Consider the following 22817-nt stretch of genomic DNA (forward strand, 5'->3'; position numbering starts at 1 on the left):
CTAAACTTTTCACTTTCACTTTTACCCTCTCACTTTTTAGATTATTAATTAATTTTTACTTGTTTTATATTGTGATTCTAAAAGTTGTTTTTACTGTTTGTTTCTTTAACTTTGCAACTATCATTGTAAGTGAATTACATGCCACCATTACCATATAACAGAATCAACTTTGACTATATATTTACCATTATCATTGAGTTTTATGATACCTTCTTATGTTCTTATGATGTTAATTAGCATCCTTTCACTTATACTTAAAGAACTCCCTTAGCATTTCTTGTAACACAGGTCAAGTGATGATCAACTTCCTCAGCTTTTGTTTTCTCTGGAAGGTCTTTATCTCTCCTTTATTTCTGAAGGAGTTTTGCCAGATATAGAATTCTGGTTGACAGGTTTGTTTTCTTTCAACATCTTGAATAGATCCTTCCATTTTCTCCTGGCCTGAACTATTTCTGTTGATAAATCCAACGATAGTCTTGTGGGGATCCCCTTATATGTAACATCTCTCTTTTCTCTTGTTGTTTAAAAAAAATTTTTTTTTGTCTTTGACTTTTAACAATTTAATGTATCTTGGTGCATACCTGTTTGGGTTCAACCTATTTGGGATTCTTTGGGCCTCATTAATCTGCATGTTTCTCTCTCCAGTTTTGAGAAGTTTTCAGCTATTATTGCTTTAAATATATTTTCTGTCTTTTTTTCTATTCTCCTTCTGGAATTTTCATATTGTGGCTATTGTTTTGTTTGGTTGTGTCCTATGAGTTCCATTGGCTTTTCTTCATTATTTTTCATTCTTTTTTTTCTTTTTGCTCCTATGAATTTCAAATGCTCTGTCTCAAGGTCACTGATTCTTTCTTCTGAGTGGTTAAATGTGCTTTCCAATCTCTTTATTAAGTTTCTCAATTCAGTCACTGTTTTTTTACCTCTAGGATGTTTTTACTGATGGTTTCTATTTCTTTGAACTTTTTATATTATTTTTCTTATTTAATTATCTATTTTTGTGTTCTTGTAGTTAGCTAAACTTCATGATTATTTTGAATTCTTTGACAGTTCTTAGATCTCCATTTCTTTATGGTCAGTTACTGGAACTTTATTAGTTTTCTTTGGTGTCTTGTTTACTTTTCATGATTTCTTGATTCCTTATGTTGGTATGTGAATATTTGAGCAAGCAATCTCCTCTTCCTATACTTCAGGTTCATTTTCATAGAGACAGTTCCTCATTGTCACTTCAGTTCAGGTTTCCCATAGTGCCTTGGGCCGATGATGCTTGCTATAAGAATCTATTCTGGAGCAAGTTTCCTCTCAAGCTCTGAAGTGAGGAGAGGCATTTTTGCTGTTGGTGACGAATAGTTGGATAGGACTGATGGCTTGGTTTCCTGCCCAAGCAAGGCTGTAGGATGGACTTTGCCATTCCCTGGTTCTCTGTTTAAGTTTTCTAGATATTGAGAATAGATACTATTGTCAGCAGAAGGCAGGGCTACAAATTAGTTTCCCTGCCCTGGAGAGTAGCAAAATGGGCCTTAGGGCTCACACAGCTCATTGTTTGGAGACACAAATCAGCAAAGCTTGTGTGCTGAATTCTTTGGCCAGATGAGGCCACTGGTTTTGCCCTGCAGATAGAGAATGTCATGGGCTATGTTCAATGTTCAAGTACCACTGTACAAAGGGCTTCTGGGAAGGCGATGCAACTTTCCATGTACTCTAATAGGTTCACTGGCTGGGTAGGCTTAAGGCTGGATTTTGCAATGGGAAGGACCACGAATTAGTTTCCCTGTCTGGGAAAAGCTGGAGAACTGGCTTTGAAGCCAAAAATTCTCTTTGTGGTGCTGACCAAATTTCAGGGCTGGCAACACTCTTTAAGGACCTGAATCAGGCAGAATTTCCCTTGCCAAGTTTCCTAGTCATACTGCTACACTGTCTTGGCTTTCCTGATCAGCAAATATGTTGATTTTGACTACTTATTTGGGCACTACAAGTAGGAACTCAGTCTATCAAGATCTGAGTGCTAATTGTTGCAAGACCCTACCCACTTTTCCATCACAGTCAGATTCTCAAGGGTCAAGCCTCACATATTCCCCTGCAAGCCCATGAATAAGACCAGAATTCCCACAAAGTGATCCACAATGCTGGGAGAGCAGGGCTCTACCTTGGACTCTCCTTTTCTACTGGAGGAATCATAAACTCAGGAGAGATCTCTCAGCGTGGTGCTGCACCAGCCTGGGGTGGGGTGCACGCTACCGTGTAGTCACTCTTATATACTTCATAACAGTGTCTTGGTTGCTGGGCTGCAGGGAGTGCTTCAGCCTCACCCCCGTGTCCTAGGAATTTTTCAGGATGATTTTGTCTGTGAAGAGTTGTTAGTAGCTGTCCTTGTGAGGAGAAACAAAGTTAGGAATGACTTATGTTGCCATATTGGTAACGTTACTCCTTTCAGAATCTTTGGACACAAAGCTTATTAACCTAGCATTTGGTCATCTTTACAAGTCAAAGTCTCATAAGGAAGAGTGATTGATGTTCTGTTGAGGAAAAAAGTCCATGAATGAGACGTCAGACAACGTGGAGCTTATTTATGACTCTACATTATTTGAATTTATTGACTCCAGTCTTCTAGTATGTTTTTATTAGATTAAGTTTATAGGTCCTACAATTCTAATATTCTTGAGTTTTTCCTAGTAAATATAAAAATTTCCACAGTACAAGAACAATTGGTATTTTCATATATCTTTTATAATTCAAAAAATGTCCAGGTTATCAAAGATTAAATTTACTCAGCATAATCTTAATTCTAGATATATATTATTTTCATATTTAACTTTTAAGATTGGCCATGTACTTATTATATGGAAGTTTTTCTTAAATATAATGTGCTATTGACTAGCTCTTTATTCTGGTTTACTTTTTGGATATTACAGACTTAGGCATTAGCTACCACAAATACTTCATGAAAATTGGTGACATTTATATTTGATTTATTTTTAGTTAAAAATAAAATAGGCAATTAGTATCACTATAGATTGATTATTGTCAGTCACTTTATATTCCAAACAAGTGTCTGTCCAAGTATAAACAGAGATCATTATTAGAGTATGTGCATTGTATGTAAGAATACACACAACAATATTTCCAGAGCACTTAGCAAATTTAATCCCCAAAGCTTGAAATTTATAAATATCTCAATATGCTCATCACAGATTGCACCATTAGCCTAGTTTTAATCCCTGAAAAATATTAAATACTTAAATACCACCTAGTAGAAGAATAATCATTAAAACAGAATTGAAGTTAACATTGTTATTTGGAGAGGCTTATATTTATCGCTATCTGTAACAGATCCAAGAAGACTGTAACAAAAATACAAATATTGGCCTGGGGCACACCACTTCTTTGCCTGCTTTTAAACAGATGTCTCTGGCAAAGTTTATTGACATGAAAGAGAACATTAATAATACCAAATTCTCAAAGAGCATGAAACATAGACCTCTAGTGAAGTGATTATCAGCTGATGAGCTTTCTCACTAACTGATGACCATTTCAAAGAGAATGTTACAGAAATACTGCCACATCACCGACTGCACCATCTCCATAATATGTTTTCATTCCAAACACAAACAGTTGTATTTGGAAAGTATTCACAACATGCCAAAAAAGTCTTTTTAAAAAGATATTACAAAGTTGTGGGTCAGTTCCACAGTAGGGAAATGCTTAGAAGAATTATGAATAGATATTATATTTATAAAGAATTTAATAACATGGAAACGGAATTCCCTGGCAGTCTAGTGGTTATGATTTGGTGCTTTCACGGCCGTGGTCTGGGTTCAATCCTTGGTCAGGGGACCGAGATCCCACAAGCCGCACAGCATGGCCAGAAAAAAGAAAAATAGCATGGAAAAAATGTCATGATATCATGTCAGTGAAAAAGTTATATATAGTGTAAAGTCCACCATATATAACATCTATAAATATGAATATTAAAAATACTAAAAGGAAACTTATTAAAAGGAAATGTACTAAAAGATCATTCATGATTACCTCTTAGTGTGACCGTGGTTAGATTCTTAATACTTTGTTATACTTTTCAAATTATCTTTAATATTTCATAGAAGGGAAGTGGAGTGAATATATAGTACTAAATTTAAAAGTTCTTTATCATGTTAAAAATTTCTAGCCACAATGATTAAAAATAAAAGTAAAACCACTTAAAAGAGGAAAACAATTACCTTCATGCTGAATTTAGATAAATAAGAATCAATTTCCAATTAGAAAAAAAAATTTAATTTAACAATTAGATAAGCAGAGAAAAATCTCTTTACTCAATATGCCTTTCTTCATTAATAATAATTGAGAGACAGGAGTCATTCCTAGGTGTTCATTGGAAGGACTGATGTTGAAGCTGAAACTCCAATACTTTGGCCACCTGATGCGAAGAACTGACTCATTGGAAATGACCCTGATGCTGGGAAAGACTGAAGGCGAGAGGAGAAGGGGACGACAGAGGATGAGATGGTTGGATGGCATTGCTGACGCGATGGACATGAGTTTGAGTAGGCTCTGGGAGTTGGTGATAGACAGGGAGGCCTGGTGTGCTGTAGGCTGTGGGGTGGCAAAAAGTCAGACACAACTGAGTGACTGAACTGAACTGGACTTTTAAAAATGCCTGGTACCTACTAGTTAGTTGATATTTTATCAATGAATGAGTACTTGCCTTTAGAACAATACCTGAAAAAAGAAAGTACTCTTACGTTGTTGTTCAGTTACTAAGTCATGTATGACTCTTTATGACCCCACGGACTGCAGTATGCCAGGCTTCCCTGTCCTTTACTATCTCCCAGAATTTGCTCAATCTCATGTCCATTGAGTTGGTGATGACATCCAACCATCTCATCCTCTGTAGCCCCCTTTTCCTCCTATCCTCAATCTTTCCCAGTATCAGGATATTTTCCAGTGAGTCAGCTCTTCACATCAGGTGGCCAAAATATTGGAGCTTTAGCATCAGTCCTTCCAATGAATACTCAGGGTTGATTTCCTTTAGGATTGACTGGTTTGATCTCCTTGCTGTCCACAGGACTGTCAAGAGTATTCTGCAGCACCACAGTTAGAATGTATCCATTCTTTAGCACTCAGCCTTCTTTATGGTCCAACACTCACATTCGCGCATGACTACTGGAAAAACCATAGCTTTGACTATACAGGCCTTTGTGGGTAAAGTGATGTTTCTGCTTTTTAATACATTGTTTAGGTTTGTCATAGTTTTTCTTCCAAGGAGCAAGTGTCTTTCAATTTCGTGGCTGCAGTCATCATCTGTAGTGATTGTGGAGCCCAAGAATATAAAATCTGTCACTGCTTCCCCCCTTTCCCCTTCTATTTGCCATGAAGTGATGGGAAGTACTCTATATATGTTAACTATTCTCAGTTAGAAGGAACTTAAACCATCTATTTAAGGGACATTTTTGAAAGGTGATCTTTTGAGCTTAAAAACTCTTTCCCAATAGGCCATTTGATACCAAACAGAGCACCTTATTTCTCTTTTACATAATTCTATTTGTTAGCCAGTGACAGGCTGTAAACTGAATACTGGTAAACACTATTCATTGATGTTCTGGTTATACTCTGCAACTACCGTAAGTTTGCCCATCTTCTATTTAAGGGAGCATTATGTGTATGTAAAGGTAGCTAGAATATCCATTTAAGTCTTCTCTTTTACACATACACATTGTGAGCTCTTGCACATCTTCCATTACATCCAGAAGTGAGCACAGAGGTGGTCACAGTAGTATTTTTCCGTTATTTCAAACTAAACAATATTTTATCAAAGTCATCATACCATTAGCTTAAGCTAAATTGGTTGTGATTTAGGATGATCAGATTATGTTTATAATTAGTGTATCTTTTTCCTATATTAGTTTCCTTTCTTAAGTCCAGAAATCCTCAGGCTATGAAAGGAAGATAATAAATTTTGCCATCTATAATATTTGTTATATATAGAAATATATATAATATATATAATATTCTATATATGTATCTATATATAGAGAGAAATATTTGTTATATATTTAAAGCATCACACAGGTAGTTTCTATAAATGGTTTTTTTCTACCACATTGTCTTCTGCTAAAATTTTCTGAATTTGTAGTACAAAAGATTCCATCTTCCATGAAATGTCTTCTCACACACCTCTCAGGAACTCAAAACACACCCATCAATCTCAGTGTGGTAAACTGATCTTTCTATCTAGCACCAAACCAAGACCACAAGAACATGTACAACTACAAAAAGAAGGGGACGACAGAGGATGAGATGGTTGGATGGCATCACTGACTCAATGGACATGAGTCTGAGTAAACTCTGGGAGTTGGTAATGGACAGGGAGGCCTGGCATGCTACAACCCATGGGGTCACAGAGTCGGACATAGACTGAGCAACTGAACTGAACTAAATTGACAAAAAGCCTCCTCACAAAGACTTGTGATTAAAGGAACCTCACAATATGAACTGAAAAGGTTGAAGAGAAACCTCGCTTTGGTAAATTGCTTTCTTGTGCTATGCCCTTTGTTTATCATTAAGAGCATGATCATAGTACAATATCTAATAATATCAACAGTGGAATCAGATAGCTTTAATAGGATGCATTTGTAATACATTTTGAACTCCTTACAAGACACATTATAAATAAAAGTATTTATGAGTTGAAGAGTAAATAGATAAATGTAAGCCGTTAAAAAGTGTTTAATAGCACAACAAACAGCCTATTCCCTGTACTAAAATGTGTTTCATCATATTATAGGCCTCCCCAAACTAGGTCTCAACATGGCTAAGAGAAAGCAGACTTTATTTTACTCTCAAGATTCAATACACATGTGTAGTTACAAGACAAATTAGTAGCCAGGAGGAAGACAAATCATACACACCCAGAAGCAGAACCCTATCTACTGCCATCAGCACAGATTTGCTGAATAGATTTTATGCCTCTAACACAGTTTATTCCAAGTTATCTAAACTGGATATGAGAGACATACATTCATGCATAGAACCCTGCAGATAATGAAATACTAATCAAAATATTTTCTTATTTTCATTGGAAGAGTCTTGGTTAAGAGAATTTTGCTAGATTTAGCAAATAAAATGTAGAATGATCAGTTAAACTTGAATTTCAGATAAACACATAGTTTTTTAGTTTACACATGTCTCCAACAGTGCATAGGACATAACTGTATTAAAAATTATTTATTTATCTGAAATTCAAATTTAAATGTGTGTCTTCTATGTTCTCTGTCAATTTTAGGCTAAGATCAAAGTAACATGACTATGACTGGAGTCACATGAATGTAAAGGTGTGTTTAGTAAAGTTTTGGCCCAGGCAACAAAATACAAAAAGGAGTATGTGCCAAAGCTGGGGGTTGACCAAGGGCAGAACTCACAAATGAAATGTACAAAAACTGGCTCTACATTTCTTGGGCCATTTAGTGAGATCAAGAATATTAAAAGGGGTTGCAGTGTTCAGGAGAATGAGATTTGTGGGGGATGTTTCAAGGGAAAAATCTGGACTTGAGACCCCTCTACTACCCCAGGGGAGAGGAGAGGAGTTTGGTGCCCCTCAAGTCAATGCAACTAAGGGCTTCACTAAGAACCCAGAGAGGGCCTAATTCTCTCCATAGTTGGAGGATTCCATGGTCTCATAAAGTGGCCTATTTTGGGAAAATGAAGAGAGAACAGGGCTATGTTGGCAAAGGAGTTATCCTTCTACTAGTAAAAGCCAAGGAATGTTTGATTCCTGTGGACCAGATGTGGGCCTGTGGGGAAAAAGGTGATCTGGGGCACAAAAGAATGTGGATGTAGCACCAAGATGGAAGATATCACCAGGGCCGAGGGCGGAAGGAAGACATTACTCACCATGACAGCTGACAATAAAAAGGATCACTCAGCACAGGAGGGCTGCCTTGGTGGTCCAGGGATTAAGAATCTGCCTTGCAGTGCAAGGGTGACTGCTGCGATCCCTGGTCTGAGAAGATTCCATACACCGCGGGGCTACTAAGCCGTGCTCCATAACTACTGAGCCTACACTCTAGGGCCTGTGCTCTGCAACAAGGGAAGCCACCACAATGAGAAGCCCGAGCACCACAAATAAAGAGAAGCCTCTACTTGCTACAACTAGAGAAAACCTGTGCACGGCAACAGAGACACAGCAGAGTCACAATTAACATGAGATCTAAAGGCTTCCCGGGGGCGCTGGTGGTAAAGAGCCTGCCTGCTGATGCAGGTTAGACGTAAGAGATGTGGGTTGGATCCCTGAGTCAGGAAGATCGCCTGCAGAAGGGCACACCAATTCAGTCCAGTATTTTTGCCTGGAGAATCCCATGGACAGAGGAGCCTGGCGGGCTACAGTCCTTGGGATTGCAAAGATTCAGACATGACTGTGAGTAACACACAAAGTACCCATAGGAGAAAGCATCAGCTACAAACACCTGCCAGGACCAGAGTGAGAAGCCAGTTTATGAAGATATCAGTTAGTCCTCAGTCAGGAAAGAACTTCCCTTTCCTACTTCCTTTTCTTCCCTTGTCCCTCTTCAACCATGGCATGGTCTAAAACTACAGCTTGATGAGCCTGAGTCCAGGAAAGTTACCATAAGCTTCTCTTTCTCCTCTCCAAACACTCCAGCCTACCATCTGCAGGTCTCAACATCTTACTCTGGATTAAAAAAATAATAATAATAATATTTTGCACTGGATTATTTTAAAAAGTTGCCATAAGATTATGTTATATCTCTTAAAGTAACTGCATACTGTAAGACTGAGCACAAACATTTGTGATGTGCTAAGTTTTACTATGATAGAGAAAAGCTTTCTCCAACTAAATAAACTGTAAATGAGCAGTAGGAGACAAATAACTGTTTAGACTTTATCCAGTGGTTCACACATATTTATATGGCTATTGGGACCAAGATTAAAATACCCTTCCTATGAAAGCCACATTTTCTGAAACAGCTTTCAGGATAAATCCATGTGTGTCCATCTGTCCATCTTATTGATTCACCAAGAAAAACACTACCAGCTACCATACCGGCACTTCCGCCATGCTGCTCTTCTTTTAATGGCCAAATATAGAGCTGGTTTGAATTTCAGAAGCTAATAAACCATTTTGGAACAGGAAATGGCAACATTTCCAGTATTCTTGCCTGGGAAATCCCATGGACAGAGTATGTGAGTGAACTACAGTCCATGTGGTCATGAAAGAGACAGACATGCATTAGCTACTAAGCAGCAACAACAATGTACCATTTGGTACATTTAAAAACATCAGTGAACATTAACTTTACTCCTGATACTCAGCAACAATGTGAAGAGACTGTACATAAGAATATTTCTAAATTTGAGATTTTTCAGAACTAAAGGTTTTCCTTTGAATCAGTTTTCACTTTTCAAAGTCTTTACTCAGGTTTTTTTCCCCATTTTGAGAACCCAGCTCTCAAGGATTCCTAGATTCCTTTCTTTAAATAAAGAAACAATGCTAGGCAGATTAACCTCCAAAAAAAACTGAGAACAAGAAATACATATAAACATATCTTGAATCAATAACAAAACCTATTGCAATCATGTATAATACAAGAAAGTCTTGACAGCCAAAACTGAATGCTAGCCAAACATTGCACAATGCTGAAGGCAGCAGTCGAGTTTGAAAACAAAAATAGTAGATAGTGTCAGCACAGACAGAATGTACAAATTCCTGTAATATAATTATCTTCCTGGGAATGCAAGAAAAGAAGAGCCAAAAGTAGTGGCTTGATCTATTACATGTTATATCTATTACTTCTTCTACAACTTGCAAATGTCTAAAATGTATAGAGAGAACTATCCTGCTATATACATATATTTTTTTTTACAATAAAAAGAATAATGTTACATTTGGGGAAAAAAGGACAAGAGGTACTTTGTCCTCAGAAGTAAAATTATATATACTATCTTGTGAATCCCTCTGTAATTCACATTTATATATCTAAAAGTATTACTTATTTTGCTTTTTTCTAATTTTTTGTTTTATCGAGATACAATTGAGATATAACATTATATTAGTTGTAGATGTATGACATAATGATTTGATATATGTACCTATTGCAAAATGAGTACCACAATAAGTTTACTTAACATCCATCACCACACAGAGCTACAATTTTTTCTTTTGATGAAAATTTTTAATATCTTCTCTCTTGGCAGTTTTCATATACACAGTACAATATTGTGAACTATGGTTGCCATGGCTGTACGTTACATCCCAGGACTTATTTATTTTATAACTAGAAACTTGTACCTTTTGACCACCTTCACCCATTTTGGCCACCTCCTAACCCTTAACCCTGGTAACCACCAGCCTGTTTTCTATATCTGTGAGGGGTTTCCTCCTTTTTTCACTTTGATTCCACATATAAGTAATATCATAGCAGCATTTGTCTTCCTTTGTCAGACTTATTTCACTTAGCATAATGCCCTCAAGTTCCATTCATATTGTTGTGAATGCAGGATTATTTTCTTGTAGGTTTTAGGGCAGTAGCTATGAGATGATATTTATTGTGCTTTTAAACATTTCTGAACAGCTATGCACTAAGAGAAGCCAGTCCCTCAGAAGAAATTTTAAAAGAAAAATAACACTGTGTTAGTGGGTTACAAATTAGAAGCCCTGGCTACCATCTCCTAAGTTGAATCCTAGTTTAAGTAACTACATACAAACGTGGGAGAACCTGAAAAAACCTGGCACACACACAAACACATACCTCTGCTGCTTTCAAAACTGTTTATGGTGCAGAAGCCTTCATGCCAGTGACAAATTCCACCTCAGAGCCATAGTTTAGAAGAGTGTCTGAGCTAAAACATATTTGGAATTTCCCCTGTCCCACCCCTACGCTTTCCCAATACAGTGAGTTTCTTCAGGGGAATAAGCAAAATTAGATGCATGCTTAGTCCCTCAATCATGTCCAGTTCTTTGCAACCCCATGGACTGGGGCCTACCAGGCTCCTCTGACCATGGGATCCTCCAGGCAAGAATACTGGACTGGGTTGTCATTTCCTCCTCCGAGGGATCTTCCCAACCCAGGGATCAAACCCACATCTCCTGTGCCTCCTGCATTGGCAAGCAGGTTCTTTTACCATTGAGCCACCTGGGATGTCCCAAGATTGAATGCAATGTAACTGAACATTCAAGTTAAATTTCCAGCTTTTTTATGCAGGTTAATCACAGCAAAGTTCTTGAGCCAATTTATTGCAAATAAGCTAAGTTTTGGCAATAACCAGAACATTTATTTAGGTTTTCTTTTGAGCTTCACTTTGAAAGCTATTCCTTGAACAGCTACAACAGAACATTATGTTACATTTTTCAAGTGCTGGGACTTTTCTTTGGCCTTGATGACAATGGGCTTCTGGGGCTCAGGCTTGTTTATACACAATTCCTCTTTCTTTCTGATGGTTCAGTTTACACTATTGTTGTTGCATATAGCTTATTCAATTTTTTAATTCAAAACATTCATGAACAGACTTAAATTCAGAGAAATAGAAATGAAAAGAGGGAAATCAAACAGTTATGGTCTTTTATTCTCTAAACCTTTGACAAAAATATGTGCATTAAAAAAGTAATATATACAGCTTTATGTACTAGTCTCCTAACTTAGAATTGTTCCATGAGCATTTTCCATATTCTTACATTATCTTTTAAATATTTTTAGTGGTGTATAACATTTTAATGAGTGATGTACCATGGTTTATTTAATTTTTTTCCTTATTGAATATTGTTTGTTACTAGTTTCTCACAATTATTACTGATGATCCCATAAACTTCTTTTAGTTCATGACAAGCTCTCTTTTATATTTAGGATTGTTTTATTATTGTAGACTCTCAGGAGTGGAATTACTGTTCAGAGGACATTAGGTTCTTACAGGTTTTCATACATATTGATAAATTGCTGTCTAAAAAGGTCATATCAATTAACTCTGCCACCAGCAATACTGGAGCATTCTATCATACACTTCTTAATGTTTTCATCCCAGGCTCACTTAGCCGCTTAGCTAATGTGACAGGTAAAAAATTGAATATCATCATAGTTTTTCATTCATTTCATAGAAATTCAATATATTTGCACATAAAGACCTAAAAGTCTTAAAGGCCTTTTAAGGAAAATAGTCGTCTTACATATCCTTACCTGCCTCACAAACACCCAACAACCATTTCCTACTCCGTAGAGGCAGAACATGTCCTAGCCAGTGTTGTTGCCTTTTGACTATGTAAGCACTTATGGTTTTATGTGGGCCTGGAGCAACATGAACTGTCTCCGATTCTATTTTGATTGCTGATCTGTCAAGAGAAGCAGTCTACCTTGGCCTGATAATGAGAGGCAGGGTTGTCCTTATGTTGGTGTGCACTAAAATGCCCCCCTGATAAGGTCAAGATGTTAAAAAAGCTTTTGTCTTGATTCTTGCTCTGCAACATGTTTCACTCAGTCGTCTATCCCTGGGCCACTCTGCCAGCCTTGTTCCAGCAAGCCAGTAACTCACAAGAATAATAATCGAGTCAGTTGTTCTTACTTAGCTCTCTGCTCATGGAGCTGATGTTTTCCATCCTCAGAAGTCCAGATGTACTCAGTTAGTTAGAGGATGAAGGACGGCTGCCTTCCTCTCAAGAATGCCTTGTAGGTACTGGTCCTCTCCATCATTTACCTTTGCTTTTCTACGGTAACATTTTCAAATAGGCGAGCATAAATCACAATGAGGAAATGCCAGAGGCTGGTTGGGATAGGAGTTCTGACTGCTATTATCCTCTGGTGTGACCTTACTGTCATTTTCTGCTGTGATTCTAAGCAAGGTCTCTAATCGCTCTGTGATTCAATTTTGTTGCCTGAAAAATAGGAATAGTAGTACCTACCTTACAGGGCTATTATAATGATTAAAGAAGCTGGTGTGTATGTGTGTCACACTTTGAAAGTGAGTGTCTCACACATAAAGTACCAAATACATGCAAGCTATTAATATCATTTCATACCACTTAATTCCTGTCACCTGAAATGAAAAGTCTTGTTCCTAGTTAATAGTTTCTTGCTGTAGATGTTTCATATAGTGTGACTATGTAATACTTCCCAGCATGGCATAGAACCTGGTTACCTTTGTATTCTATTCATATTCTCACACCGGACCTCCTCAGGGATTTAGGATGGTGGCTTTCTATGCTCTGTCATATTCTTAAAGTATTCTTACTGAAATTTTAAGTTATAAGGCATATCCAGATGAATTTTTATCAGAACTGTTACATTTATAAATTAATTTAAGGAGAATTGATATGCTCTAGCTTACTATATGGTGGCTCAGATGATAAAGAAACCGTTTGCAATGCGGGAGACCTGGGTTCGATCCCTGGGTTGGGAAGATTCCCCTGGAGGAGAACATGGCAACCCACTCCCATATTCTTGCCTGGAGAATCCCCATGGACAGAGGAGCCTGGTGGGCTATGGTCCATGGGGTCGCAGAGAGTCAGACATGACTGAGCGACTAAGCACAGCACAGCGTACAATATAAGGCTTCCCTCATAGCTCAGTTGGTAAGGAGTCTGCCTGCAATGCAGGAGACCCTGGTTCAATTCCTGGGTTGGGAAGATCCGCTGGAGAAGGGATAGGTTATCCACTCTAGTATTCTTGGGCTTCCCTTGTGCCCCAGCTAGTAGAGAATCCGCCTACAATGTGGGAGACCTGGGTGTGATCCCTGGGTTGGGAAGCTTGCAATATATGTGCCCCCTTTTTTCATAATCTCTTGTATTAGAATTTTATCAGAGGAATCCCCTGCTGGTCCAACAGTTAAGACCCCACACTTCCAAGGCAGGGGGCACAGGTTCAATCCCTGGTTGGGGAAATAGGATCCCACATACCTCATGGCAGCACTGCCAAAACAATAAATTTTTTAAAAGATTTTAACAAATTATATTTTAAAGCAAGCAGAACCACTATGTATAAGGAACTTGTTGCCAGGATTGGGTCTTATAGAAATATGAGAGCTGGCTAAGTAATGTCTGTTGAAGCTGCTGTCTTTTGTCTCATGCTATAGCTTGAAGACCAGAGGGTAGGTCGCTGGGAAGAGAAGATGAAAGTAGCATAGGGAGGATCAAAGAGAGGCTGAAATTCACAACAAGGAGCTGGAACCCATGAGAAAAAAAACATAACCCATGTCAATTCTCACCCATCTGTGATCCTGATGGTGGGTTCCTGCACAGAAAGTTGGTGACCTTCTTCATGAATGTCAGGAGAGGCAGAGTTGAAGAAGGAATTCAGAAAATGTGGGTTCTGCCCTTTGAGAGAGCAGAACTAGGTACAAACTACAAAATGGCTTCTGTTTAACTTCCATCTCCCTGACAGCCTATAAAAATGTCTCCAACAGTCCAGTCTTAACTGGAAATACACAAGAAAGGGAATCCTGGGAAATGTAGTTCAGCTTAGGCAAGGTGACACATTACCAACACATACATCTGTCAGTACAATTCATTTCATGGATTTTATATGCTTCACACTAGTAATTATTTATAATTATTTTACCACTACCAATGTGATCTCTAAGCAGTATGTTTATTCTGTGGTTCTGAGCACTCTGAAGCTCTTTCCTGCGTTCCCTCTATCATATATCAAAATATATCAAACCTAGTTATCCAGCACTGCTTGCTTGGCACTGAAGTAGCTGAATATACCTAGAATAAAACTCAAAACCATGCTTTAATAGTCCAACTTGAAATTTATGAATAAAAATCCTACCTAATCCCTTATTGCCACCTGCAAAACTCAAGTCAGTTTGCTTTACTATTCTCCTTATTATTTTTATATTTGCTGTTCATGTACTAAATTGTGTTTGACTCTTTGTGACCCCATAGACTGCAGCATGCCCTGTCCTCCACTGTCTCCCTGAGTTTGCTCAAATTCATGTCCATTGAGTCAGTGATGCCATCTAGCCATCTCATCTTCTGTTGCCCCCTTCTCCTTTTGCCTTCAATCTTTCCCAGCATCAGGATCTTTTCCAATGAATCCACTCTTTGCATCAGGTAGCCAAAGTTTTGGAGCCAGCATCTGTCCTTCTGATGAATATGCAGAGTTGGTTTCCTTTAGGATTGACTGGTTTGATGTCCTTGCAGTTCGGGGGACTCTCAAGGGTCTTCCCCAGCACCACAATTCAAAAGCATCAATTTTTTGGTGCTCAGCTTCTTTATGGTCCAACTCTCACATCTGTACATGACTGCTGGAAAAACCATAGTTTTGACTGTATGGACCTTTGTCAGCAAAGTGACATATCTGCTTTTTAAAACCACATTTTTTATATAGCTTCTAAAGTCTTACACACCTGCACTCCTGTATTAGTGTTCTCAGACTGCAAAAACTAAAAAGCCACAGATTGGTGGTTTGAATAACAAATTTACTTTCCACAGTTTTAGAGGCTGGGAAGTCCAAGTTCAAGGTTCTGGCATTTCCATTTCTTGGTGAGGGCTCTCTTCCTGGCTTGCAGATGGTCACCTTCTTACTTTGGACTCAGTGGGGAGAGACTATAAAACATGAAATGTGCAAAACAAAACAAAATTTCTTACTCTCCTTACCCCAACATGTTTCTCTCCCAATATTCTCCTCAGTAAGCAGCAATTATTCATCCAATTACACCAGGAAAAAACTTTGGAATCATTTTGCCTCTTTATTTTCACACACTAAAAAAAAAAAAAAAGGCAAATCTATCAGATATCAGACATGCACTGAGCAATTAAGCACACACATCAGTAAATCTCATTGGTTCTTCTTTCAAAATACTTCTGAAATCTACCAACTTTGTACTACCTGGTCCAAGTACTTTTTTTCCTGAACAATCCTAGAAAGCCTCCTAAATAACCCCTCTGCTTCCAATCTTGCAAGTGTACAATCTAGTCTTTACATAGCTATTAGAATGAGCCTTTTTAAAATGTTAGATTATACCAGAAAGAGAAAGTGTTAGTCACTCAGTCGTGTCTGACTCTTTGTGACCCTATGAACTGTAACCTGCCAGGCTCCTCTGTCCGTGAAATTCTCTAGGCAGGAACACTGGAATGAGTAGCCATTCCCTTTTCCAAGGGATCTTCCTGACCCAGGGATCAAACCCACAATTCCCACATTGCAAGCAGATTCTTTACCATCTGTGCTACCAGAGGAGCCCAGATCATACCAGAGCTATGCTTAAATCTCCTAATTGTTTCCCATCTCTAACAGAATAACCAAAAATCCAAACATAGTCTAAGATCCCACTTTGGCCCATAGCTTACCAAATGACTTCATTCCCATTCTCCTCCAGTCATACTGAACTCTTTGCTATACTTTGAACACATCCAGCCTGCTCCAAATACAAGACTTCTGCATCTACTATTCCCACTTATAGGAATTCTTGTTATCCTAAGATATCCTTATGGCTAAATTATTATTTATATCAGGTCTCTTTTTAAACACCATCTCATCTCAAGGCCTCTTTCAATACCTTCAGTAAAATAGCACCCCTGCCACTCTCTATCTCCTTACTCTGCTTTACTGTTTCTTAATATAGTTAATATAGGAGCATTAACTGCCTAGATCTGAAACTTGTCTCCATTACTCACTGTTATGACTCTGGGCAACTTCTTTACCTTTCTGTGATCTATTTTCTACATTTGTAAGATGGGAATAATAATAGAACCTGCCTCAAAAGGGTGTTAAATTTAAACAAGATTGGGTGTGTGTGACAGAGAGAAAGAAAAACACCAAGAAAAGAAATGTGCGTCTGACACATGAGCACTACAATTGCACTACTACTAGAATAAATATTATTATTTGCCTACTTAAGAATGTAAGCTCAGTGAGAGCAAGATTTTTGTCTCTCTTGTTCCACGTTGTATCTCTAGCATTGAGAATAGTAACTTCACAAAATATTGACTGAATTAAAGAAAAAAATGGTCACGGCATTTATGTGCACCGTTCATCTACTTATATTAGTGCACCTGAGTTTTAATAGCTTTTAGTTGAGTCTTTAGACTCTTTTAGGTAGCCACACATATCAACTACAAAAGGATATTTTCTCACTTTTCCCATATTTAAATTCATGTTTTGTATCCTTTTTAATTGGCCAGAACGTTTAAAACAGTCATCACCCTTGCTGTCTCCCATTCCAGTTTTAGAGAGAACACAAAATTGTGGCTATTTCATTAAAAGTAATGTTTTTCATAGAATTGGTTTTGAAGCTTATTAAATTTCCTTCTAATTAACAGTGGTAAAAGCATGCATGTGTGTGTGTTCAGTCATGTCCGGCATTTTGCAACGCCCTGGACTGTAGCCCACCAGCTCCTCTGTCCATGAGCTTTTTCCAGGCCAGAATACTGGAATAGGTTGCCATTTCCTCCCCCTTAGATCTTCCCAACCCAGGGATCGAATCCATGTCTCTTATGTCTCCTTCATTGTCAGGCAGATTCTTTACCACTGGTGCCCCCAGGGAAGCTCCAGACTGTGAGAACTTCTATTTCAGTGCCTGGATTAATGGCCATCATTTAGTATATTTTATATACATACTTGTCAAGCAAATAAATGGAAGTAAAGATCCAAGAGTGATGTTTTAAAGATGAAGGGAAATGTAAAAGAGATACCTAACATCTATTTAGCATGCAATATATGTTAGAATCACTTTAGTTATATTGCTTTTTATTCAGCTCTTACAGTAACCTCTGAGAAAGGATTAAAATGACTAGATTCGGGGAGATTTAGTGACTGGCCCAAAGTCTGTGGACTGGTAAGTTGGAACTGAGAGGTGAGCTCACGTATATATGATCTCAAAGACCATATACTTAAGACTGCAGTAGCTGACCACAAAACCCTTACCACTTTACTAGGCCCAGTGAGAAAAAAAATCTTCCATTTTTTCTAACTGATGGCTCTTAATCCAGGCACTGAAATAGAAGTTCTCACAATCTGCTATCAGAGACCTTTGAAAACCTAATTATAGTATAGTATAAAATGTGCCTGAGAGTAGATGTTCAATTAATTCTTAGTGAATAAATGAACAAATGGTTAAGTGAAAAGCTTAACCTACAATGTATATCTCTTTCTAGAGACTTCAACTTAAAGTTATCAGTTATCCTATATCGGCAAAGACTAAAAATTCCCGGTCATGTATATAGTAACACAACATGCCTCATGCAAGTCTGTGGCTAGAATAGAGAAGAGGAAGATCTGGGAGACAGAAAGTGGGGCATGTAGACTCTTGAAGAGTAGAATGACATCATGGTTTGTGTGCCTCAAAAAAGAAAGTGTTTCAACGTAGAAAAATCTTCAGTGATTTGTTTCTATAAACGTCCAGTTCCACACTGGCAGTATATTCGAACAGTTCCATGAGAAAGTGCCATCAGCACAAAATAAAATATCTCCTAAGACTTCTAAATATCCTTTGACTGTTTCCTTTTCCGAGTTTCCAAGAAGAACTTAATTGTGAGATAAGGCAAAAGCACAAATTTTTTCCAATTACAGAAAAATAAGTAGACCTCATTAAAGTTAAACCTAAAAATATATTCACCTATCATCATTCATCTTTACTTAGAAAACAATAGTTGCCTATCCAAACAGAGAATTTGATTGATCCTAGGTTCTCAAAACACACATGAATGGTTTTGGACAGATGTTTCATCAATGACAAATTGGCCTTGAGGGAAATGCGACCACCTTGGAAAAAAGCCATATATCCAAATTCTTTTAGTTTCAGCAGCACTCGTTTGAAACTATTCTCTAATCTTAAATTTCTAAGTAAACTTCTGTAAAAATAAATATTAAAGGACTCATTTTAAATTAGATTTAAATAAATCCTCTAAAGGCTGAGATTACGGTTTTAAGTGACCCACTAATCAACTCTTCAATTTTTATGGCAATAATATTATTGGCAAGAGTTTGCAAAGTGGTTGATGGCATCAACCACAAAGTCCTGTTTATAAATACATATTATCACATTAGGAGCACACTGTTTCAATTTTTAGAGCATTCCATTTAAGTTCCAACTTTGAACTGATCTGATTAATACTTTTTCTTCTAGTGGTTGTATTTCATTTATGACAACACTCAGTGGGAACAGAGAACATATTCCGTTTAAAATTAAAGAGTTTTGATGGTAACATCAAAAGCTGTGGAATTGTCTCTTAGATATTCTCCAGAAAGTAGGGTGGAGGAAAGGTCTGTAGTAGTGTTAATTTAGTGTTTTCAAGAGGAAGCAAGATGAATCTAAGAATTTAAGAGCTCAGTAAATTACTGAGCTGTTTCTCCTGAATTAATGTTAAATGTTCTCTTATCATAGAATTAGACACTTACAAATACATTCACACTTACACACAAACACCACCGCCACATCTAATGAAGGCTCATTATGCTATGAACTTGTTTTCAATCTACCCACTCCAACTTTATTGTGTTGCTTAATTTTATATTTCAAACCTCCATTATTACTATCTTGAGATCTATTTTAATGGCATGTTCAAGAAATCACTTGACCAAATCTTAAGTGCGAAGGGCAAATGCAGAAACAACGAAGCCTGTCTCAGATTCTCTTGATCTCATAAAAATGGATCTATGGATATTTTTCATACAGAAATGAATGGACCTATGCACATATATGCACATACACATGTTTTCTTGGGTCAAACAGTTCATAATTCAAATGGTAAGGAAGATCTAGCAATTACTAGAGACTTTACATTGGTATATTTGAATTTGTTTGACTTTAAAATTTGTAAATATTTGCAATATTTAATACTTCTTACAAAGTATTCTCATGGGGGAGAGAGGATTAATTGTGATAACCTAACCAGGTTCCAGCCTCCCTACTTATCACTGTTTCAGAAATCTCACAGCATTGCAGAAATAACTCCCCTTACGAAACTCTGGCCCAGGTCACCCAAGTTTCTCTCTCTACCTACTAAAGGAGATCAAAATGCCTAAGACCTCATATTCAAGAACACAAAAAGAGGCAAAACTAGCAAGATCCATAGACATGATCGAGTTCAACACTTCTCACTACTGTCTAGAATAGTGACCTGAGCTTCCCCTCTTCACCAGGCCAACCCCTGTCCATCCTTCGTATCTCTCTCTGGCTTCTGCTCTGATTGGCAAGTGCTCTTCCTATGAGTTCATTTGGAATTCTTTCTCAGGAAAATAATATTGAGTAGTACAGATGTCAACTGCCCCCCTCATCCCCATAGTTGTATAACACTTCACCAAAAAAATTCACTGTGTAAATTGGTTTACACACACTCTACCATTAACAACTTTGAAATTCTGTTCGGGCATCTCTCTTCTTCAGAGTCACCTTTGTTATCCCTCTTTCCTGGTGGCACCCTGGCCTCCCGGATTCTCTAGTCTCTCTTATGCAGAGCAATTCTGTCAAGCATTCCAGAAGCATTTCGGTGTTTAAGAAAACACAATCATGCAAATAACAGTATCTGCTTTCTCCAGAGGAAATGTATCCAATCTGATGTTTACTGATCTTGCTCTTTGAAATCTTTCCCTGCATACTTGCCAAGTTGCTTCAGTTGTGTCCAACTCTTTGTGACACTATGGACTGTAGCCCTCCAGGCTCTTTGGTCCATGGGATTCCCCAGGCAAGAACACTGGAGTGGGTTGCCCTGTCTTCCTCCAGGGGATCTTTCTAACCCAGGGTTTGAACCCACATCCTATCTGATGAAATAAAAGTAACATTGGGATTTTATGGTGGTTTTCTCTGGAGCTCTACCAATGTGATTCAGCTGCCCTTTATGTTTCTACTTTCTCTTCCATCCTACATGTATCCAGCAAGCAGTTTCCTCACTTACACTGTCTATATGTCTTTTCTCTACCTCACATATACCCACTTGCTTACTCATAGTTTATGCTTCCCTCATAACTTCAGCCTATACATTAAATTATCAAGACCTCTCTGACTTTTCAGTTTTTGCTCCCAGTACCACCTACTTCAAATATTTAAACTAAAAACAGTTGATTTCCCCAGGTCATCTTTTAAATCTGGTCCTATCATAACTCATTGGAAAACAGATGGATTGACTGCCCTTAGTCTGAGGCCTCGCCTGGTTGTCCAGTTGTGTATGGACATGGTACAAAGATGATCATCCAGACTCACTCCTTCTGCAGCCACTGTAGTAGCTTCAGTTCAGTTCAGTCACTCAGTCATGTCCGACTCTTTGCGACCCCATGAATCGCAGCACGCCAGGCCTCCCTGTCCATCACAAACTCCCGGAGTTTACTCAAACTCATGCCCATCGAGTCGGTGATGCCATCCATCCATCTCATCCTCTGTTGTCCCCTTCTCCTCCTGCCCCCAATCCCTCCCAGCATCAGGGTTTTTCCAATGAGTCAACTCTTCGCATGAGGTGGCCAAAGTATTGGAGTTTCAGCTTCAGCATCAGTCCTTCCAATGAACACCCAGGACTTATTTCCTTCAGGATGGACTGGTTGGATTTCCTTGCAGTCCAAGGGACTCTCAAGAGTCTTCTCCAACACCACAGTTCAAAAGCATCAATTTTTCTGTGCTCAGCTTTCTTCACAGTCCAACTCTCACATCCATACATGACCACTGGTGTAGTAGCTTAGTTCTTAAATTGGCCCAGAGTGAAACAACTATTATGACTGTGGTGAGTTATATCAACTGTAGTTCCATCTTTCCTATTGCAATAGATAGGTGGTCCCCAACCCATATCCCCTTTTATGAGCCAGTACACCCACCTCCCTGGTTTCCTGAGCATGACTGTTAAAGGCTTATAGAAGCCTTCCTTCTATAGGAAACTGTCCTCAGCTGACAGGAGCTGCCTCACCCCACAGGTTACTGCCTTTTCTCCTTTTGTTCACCTTTCTTATCCTGCTTTACTTCCTCTCCTACAGATTTTTTCTCCTCTGAGGAGCACTCCCTCAAAAAACTCTGCATCTGAATTCTTGTCTCAGGCTGTCCATCTAAGGAACATAACCTCAAACCTGTTAAATAAAGGTCCCTTTTCATTGGAAATAAGTAATTCTGCCCACAACTTATGATAGTAATAACTTTGCATTTATGCTTTAAAATCTGAGATTCAGATTCTATTTTTATTTCAGACATGCTTTCATTTAAATGGAGATATAAAACTGCATAATAAATCTGCTAAAATGATGTGCATGAGATTGAGGTGAAATTAAATGAAATGACCTATGACAGGCTTCAATCGTATTTGTATGGATAATACCTTTTTTAAGAATCATTTCAAGGACTCAAATTCTTCTTTCTTATTCAGATATAAGTGACATATAACATTATATTAGTTTCAGATATACAACATAATGACTCCATATTTGTGTATATTGTGATACGATCACCACAATAAATCTAGTTAACATTCATCAAATTTAAAATTTTTTCTTGTGATGAGAACTAAAGATTTAGTTTTTTATCAACTTTCAAACATATAATACTGTATTATTAACTGTATTCACCATGATATACAGCACATCCATGAATTAATTTTTATTATGAATGGAAGTTTTTACCTCCTCACTACCTTCATCCATTTTACCCACCACCCAAACCCCACCTCTGGCAACCAGCCATCTGTTCTCTGTATCTGTGGGTTGTTTTCTTTAACTCCACAAATAAATAAGAACATAAAATATCTGTCTTTCTCTGTCTGACTTATTTCACTGGGAAGAATGTATGGTCCATCCACGATACATCCATGATACACTGGTCTATCCATGATAGAGTAAATGGCAAGATTTTCTTGTTTTAGTGGGTAAATAATATTCCACTCAATTCATATTCAACATTTTCTTTATTCATTC

Source organism: Cervus elaphus, chromosome 21 (assembly GCF_910594005.1).
Source record: "Cervus elaphus chromosome 21, mCerEla1.1, whole genome shotgun sequence".
Lineage (NCBI taxonomy): Eukaryota > Metazoa > Chordata > Mammalia > Artiodactyla > Cervidae > Cervus > Cervus elaphus.